General features: G+C 52.1%; 1 long non-coding RNA gene across 1 annotated transcript; it reads right to left on the bottom strand.

Annotated features, from left to right (window-relative positions):
• Positions 1 to 787: 787 nt before the first annotated feature.
• Positions 788 to 6023, bottom strand: LOC307181926. Its single transcript, XR_013827080.1, has 3 exons — positions 5524 to 6023; positions 4846 to 4962; positions 788 to 1058 (listed from the first exon to the last, which is right to left on the bottom strand). It is a non-coding gene; the product is annotated as an uncharacterized lncRNA (long non-coding RNA).
• Positions 6024 to 6458: the final 435 nt, after the last annotated feature.

The raw sequence follows: 6458 nt of genomic DNA, 5'->3' as shown, positions 1-6458 counted from the left end.
GGTCCCTGTAAAGAGAAGTGATCACCACCTAGATTAGTAGTTCTCAAAGGGAGGCCCACACACCCGCAACATCAACACCACCCGGACACTTGTTAGAAAATTTCAAATTCTCAAGCTCTTCCCCAGACGTCCTGGATGAGAAACGCTAGGGATGAGGCCCGGAAATGCGTGTTTTAACAAGCCCCCTAGGTGATCTTAATGCTTGCTCGACTTTGAGAGCCACGGGGCTAGGTTGTCATGATGAGGGTTGGGTCCAATCCATGAAAGGAGACAATACATTTAAAACCAAAACTCTGCATCAGAGGATTGGAAAGAAGCTGGAATTGGAGGCAGGATGGCAGAGCAGCTGGCTCAGGGTAAGTCTGGGATTCTGTGAAGGATTGGCTGGCGTTCCGATCCTGGGTTTGGGGAGAAGCTGATTAAATGCTATACTGATCCCCCAGTTCATCCCACCAACCCCTTCCCGCCCTGGTAACCATAAGTTTCTCTTCATCTGTGACTCCTTTGCTGCTTTGCAAATAAGTTCATCTGTATCATTTTTCTAGATTCCACATATAAGTGATATTATACGATATTTGTTTTTCTCTCTTTCTGACTTCCTTCACTTTGTATGTATATATGCAGCATATATATATATATATATATATATATATATATACACTATTTATAAAATAGATAACTAATGAGAACCTGCTGTATAGCACAGGAAACACTCAGTGCTCTGTGGTGACCTAAATGGGAGGGAAATCCCCAAAAAAAGGGGATATATGTATACTTACAGATTCATTTTGCTGTACAGCAGAAACTAACACAACATTGTAAAGCAACTATACTCCAATAAGAAAATTTTTTTTAATTTAAAAAATTAAAACTAAAAAAGCAAAGTGTTTTCTACCAGCTATTTACCTGAGAGGGTCTTTGTAAGGATTTCATCACACACGTGTAAAAGGACACAGTAACTGCTGTCTTCCTTACCTCTTCCCTCCTCAGGAAGCAGGAGTGGATGCTAACAGGTCAGGGCTCATGTCTCCATACTCCTTTCCTGGTTCCATTTCTCACTGTGTAATAAAACAGGGAAATAAGCTATCAGCTGTGAGAAGATGAACCCAGGAAGTATTTCTAGGCCAGAGCACCTTCGAGGTCCAATAATCCAAGTTGAGGTCAGCTAATGAGCTTGAGACTAAAATGACGGGTTCTTTACCAGCAGGAAGAACAGGTGGTGTTAGGCAAGGCCTCCTTGAACCATCAGGCACCCCAAGAGGCGCTGGAGGTTTATATCATAAGTCAAAGGCACTTCCAATCCAGTTGAAAAGGTTCAGGGCAAAAGACTTTCTCCTTTGAAAGTAGAAAAGGGCCCAGGACCCACAAGTTTAGTGTACTTCACCTGGGGCCAGCTTTGCGAGTTTGGGTCTCTGTCCATGGCTGCCTTCAGAATCAGGCCTTTCTAACTGTTCACCTCTCTCCTTCCCAGTGCTTCTGTGGCCTCTGCCAGTCTTAAAGTTGTAGTTTACACAGCTGTTTGCCCAACCTCAGAGGTGGCATATTTTCCGGGTGCTAGGCACAGAGCAGAAGTGCCCTTAGGTCCTTTAACAGAAAAGCTGCCAAAAGGGACACGAGGACCAGAATAATCCTGAGACCCCTGAGGAGAAGAAATCAGGGTGGAGGGCTGTCTTTGACTATGGGAGGTTCTCGGGGCTCAGGGGCTCAAGGTCACTGGGGTCATGCCCGCTGCTGGGAAGTCTTTTAATAGCTCTGCAGCTTGGTGTGTTGAGTGTCAAGTACAGAGGCCCAGGGAGCCCAGGAGGACCTCGGACAAATGCCTGACCCAGCAGTGGGGGAGATCTTCGCTAGGTGACAGTAATATTCCTGGGATCTTTATTCCGAGGATTTTAGTTTGTACACTCTTGAGTGTTAGGAGATAAGAAAGCTGGGACTAGGGAGGTTGCCTAAAGGAAGAGGCTCGTTTCTTGCCCTTTGGGATTTTATTCAGGGCCCTTTTTCTTTTTGTTTTGTTTGTTTTAGCAAATAAAACTTTAAGCAGGGTTTGTTGCTACTGCTGAATTTTCTAAGTTCATTTCTTACCCAGAAGTGAGATCTGGAGAGTCTGTTTTAAGCTCATTCAGACAGTTCTTTGGTCTAGGAATAGGACAGTCTGTTCACAGCCAGCAATGACAGTGGGGAAAACTGAAAGACCAGGCAGGCTTGGCTGCAGATTCCTTGTCATTTAGCGCCATCTCCTTCCCAAGTCTACCATCTAAACCACGCAGGACAGTGGAGCTCGTGGGAAATCAGAGGCCAGTCTCACAAGGGACCCTATAAGATGCAAAGCTCCCACTTTATCAGCATCAAAATTACCTGAAGATATTGCAAGAAATGCAGAGCCTCAGGCCTCCCACCCCAAGGTCCTGGGCAGCGGTTAGCACATGGACCACCTTCTAGCATCTTCCATGGGATTCCTACAGGCTGGGCATCCAGGGCCTCAGAATCAGGTGAAGGTGAGGACAAAGGAGAACTAATGGATTCTCACAAGGAAATTAAGTGGGGAGGGGTTGGGAAGTGAGGCGGGGGGAAGTATAAAAGAAATAGAGCCGAAACAAGATCTAGGAAAGTACATCATTGGAAAGGATCCATAAATTCTAACCATGGATCGTGTGCTGGGCACAGCTGCAGTGGACAGGCCCAGGGCCAAGTGGCGGGGCGGTGCACAGTCATAAACCTGCTCTCCCTGCAGTGTCTGCTCCCAGAAGCCAAAACCCACCAAAAAAGAACCTCAAAAATGCCAGGATGTCCACAGGGGACAACATACAGCCAGACCTGCTGCAAGGGAGGTGGCCAGGCCCAGCCCTACGACCCTGGCCCTGGGCACGCAGCAATCCTGGGAGGCTCCGGAAGAACACAGTGTGGTCTCGGGCCCCCCAGCTAGGGATGAGTGCCCTGGGAGGACCCTCCAGGGCAGAGCCTCCAGCCTGGAAGCGTGTGACTGTCCTGACTGTCCTCCTCCTGGTTTTCGACCCCAGGCCCCTCGCCTGGGCGGAGGCAGGCACGTGTGTGACCATCCCTCCCTCACCCTTCCCGAGTCACAGTCCAGAAGCATGCTGGCTGCCAACCCTCCGCCATCCACCTGTGGCACAAGCACTGCCAGGGGCGGCTGCTACCTGGATCTCCCGGGGTCTGGGTTCCCGGCCTCGCCCTCCTCAGCCGCCAGCTTCCCCTCCTGTGGTTCGTCCCGGCAAAGCCCGGCGGCCCAGGGATATTGGGCAGGCTGGGCTGGTCGCTGGCGGCACTAGGTGCTGGGCTCCCAACCTGCCTTCCTCGGGGTTTGCAACTGAGTGGGTGGTGACCCCTCATGTCCCCTACCCCAGCCCCTAAGGCCCTCCCCAGTGTTCATTCCAGTAATGCGTACCCTTCTGATGGGCAGAGCAAGGTGGGTAGAGTACGACCCAATTTCCATTAAAAAAAGAAAATACTCAACTCAAAAAAAAATCTCTGTGTGTGCCTGTGACTGTATACAGATATATCCAAGCAAGGAAAATGCAAGGAAGGATACACAAGTATTTTTGAAAATTGGACACATTAAGACAGGAAGTGTAATTTACATATGAGGAGGTGGTTGCAACTATAACTACTTCTTTTTAAAAAATCTGTATTTAAACATGCTATAGAAACGTTAAGACCTTCATAAGTTGAAAAACAATAAATAATTTTTTTAAAGTTCAACAGGCATACGCCTTGAATGTGTCATTTTAAAAAAGAATGACGTTCGGTTAACATCTTAAAGATATAAATAAACTTATTTTGTCTTAAAGAAAAGAAACATAGTTGAATCTATTTAAATACGTTAAAAAGTCTTGTAGTTGGATTCAAAGATTTCAATCAAAGGATGAAAGCACACATAGACTATACAAAAGTCAGACCCAGCAGAATTCTCCCTTGGTATTCAGAGACAATGACCTCTCTCTGTTCTTTATACCTCAAAATGATCAGAGTATTCTGTGAGGGTTAAAACATCATTCTTCAACATCTACCGAGTGTACATGTCAAGGGGTGAAGAAGGCTGGACACCACATGCAATTCAAAATAACGTGTGAGGGACTTCCCTGGCAGTCCAGTGGTTAAGACTCTGCGCTTCCAATGCAAGGGGTGCAGGTTCAATCCCTGGTCGGGGAACTGAGATCCCACATACAGCATGGCACGGCCAAGAAAATATAAAAATAAAAAAAAAATTTTAATAAAAAAAGTAATAACATGTGAACCACCTAAGATTCTTTACTCTGATAGGCACCAATCCCAACTTCCTGCCCCAAAGGCCCTACTAGAAAATCCACCATGGTGCATTTTAGGCCTTTTGTGGACTGTACATAGAGGAATTTAACTAGGAGTATGCAGTTTGGGGGGAAAAATTTTTTTTCAGCCGAAAGGTTTTTTGGACAGTGGGAAAATTCCAGCCAGCCTCTGCTCATCCTGGAAATGCCAGACCATCCCCAACTGGTACCTGCGAATCACAAGCTTTCCTTTTTCATCATCAGAGCCATGCAGAATGGATCCTGCCTCAACGCCCCGGCTTCCCTCCACTACAGACCCTGTCTCTCTCAGAATCCCTCTCCGTCCCTCTGAGAAGTACAAACAGGACAGCCTATGGATGGATGTGCCAGGCCTGGAGCCCCTGTCCACACATCCTGGGCCCTAAAGCTTCCCTATGTCACTCCTCTCACCTCCCAGGGACATGGACACACCTCTGGCACCCCCAGGACTTCCCAAGCCCTAAGAATGGATGCTGTGGCTGTGACTTTGGTATTTCTGCCCAAGATGGAATCTGGGCCTGAACATGCCCCTTCCCATCCTCACCTGGAGCATCTGGGCCATCGCTGTAATTCCAGGGTTGAGGGGCCTCACCCCCTCTTCTGCTGCTTCATTCTCAGCCAGGTGTTTCTTCCAGTTTTCTGATCTCAAGATAGGTCCTACCTGGATACCACCGGACAAAGAAAGAATAAGTGCCACGGATGTGTTCATCAGCAGAAGGTAAAACCTGCTCTAAAGGGATGAACTAGTTCCTAAGCTGCTTCCATTGCACCTGAGAGGCTCCCTTGCGAACTGTCCAGAGCTGGATCCCCTGTTCTGAGAAGAGCACAGCACCCAAGCCCAGCTGCCACCTCTACTCCCCTCAAAGAGGAAACCGACATCCCTCCAGCCCCAATTCTCCCAGGGAGGCCAGAGGACTTGGATGGTGAGCTGACCTTCTCTTAGAGGCCCTGCCCTCCTCCTTCCTGCAGGGCCTGCACTCCTCCTCCTGCAGGGCCTCCTTCCTGCCTCTCCCTGGAAGTGGCTGGGAAGGGATCCTGCTGTCTTGGCAGAGGGCTTGTTCCCATGGCTCTAGTGCAGGCTGGTTCCTCCACATCCTGGAGTCCTTCTGCGCCCTCCCCCAAGGAATCAGCTACACCCCCTTCACAGCCTCTCCTCTTTAGAGCTGAGGCCCCCTCCCAGTCCCCAGAGTCCCCTGAAATCCCCTTCTCTTTCCCGACTTACGCCGTGGCCATCCTCAGGGTCTCCATGGGACTCATCCTCTAGGTGAGGCCTCCAATCTCTCCTGGCGGGCTAGCCTCTGCCCTGACTTGGTATCCGGAGTCGGCTGTCCCAAAGCCCCGGGTCCCTCCAGGCATTCCTCCTGGGCACGTGGAGGGCGAGAGCGGACCCCGGAAGCAGCGGGTGCAGGGGCTCCCGGAGGCGATGAGGAGCCGGCCCCGAAGGCTGTCGGGACAGACCCAGACCTCCCAACCCTGCTCGCCGTCCGGTGTCTGAGCGCAGCCCTTCCAGCGCGCGCCCCCGCCTCTGCCGGGCCTCCTCCGGCAGCCGCCTCAGCGCCCGGCTCCGCGCCCGCAGCCTGGCCTCCAGGCGCCGACAGCTTTCCTCCTGGGCCTGCTCCTCCCGGGCCTCGGCCGCCAGCAGGTGCCGCTGGGCGCGCAGCTGGCAGCGTCGGGGCCGGCGTGGCGGCATCTGGGCGGCCGGCGTTCCGGTAGCTCCTCGGAGAAGACACGGCGGCCGGTAAGCCCTCCTGATCCCGCGCTCGGCGTACTCCACCGCGGGCCGGGCCCCGGGAACGCGCGACAGCAGGCCTTCCGGCGGAAGCCCGTCTCGCCAGCCACTCGGGGGTGGCCGCGCGCCTCCGAGACGGCGGGCGGGCTCCAGGCTCCGGAGCGCCGGGCAGGGACTCGGGATCTGCGGGGCTGGGCAGGGAGCACAGGGTGCCTACTGTGAAAACGCGGGGAGGCTCGTCCTCGGGGGCGCCGGCGTTCCGGGGCTACCAGGCCACGGCCACCCCCTGCACCGTGCGCACTCGGGTGTCATGGGCACAGCGCACCCGCCGCCTCTCAAATCGCGCCCAGTATCTGGACGAGTGAGAGGTCCGCTCCATGGAAGCCGAGGACCGAGACCTCTCTGGTAGTCATGGCGTCTTCCTGGTC

Source organism: Stenella coeruleoalba (assembly GCF_951394435.1).
Source record: "Stenella coeruleoalba genome assembly, chromosome: 2".
In the NCBI taxonomy this organism is placed as follows: Eukaryota; Metazoa; Chordata; class Mammalia; order Artiodactyla; family Delphinidae; genus Stenella; species Stenella coeruleoalba.
This window is presented reverse-complemented; position numbering and strand designations above follow the sequence as displayed.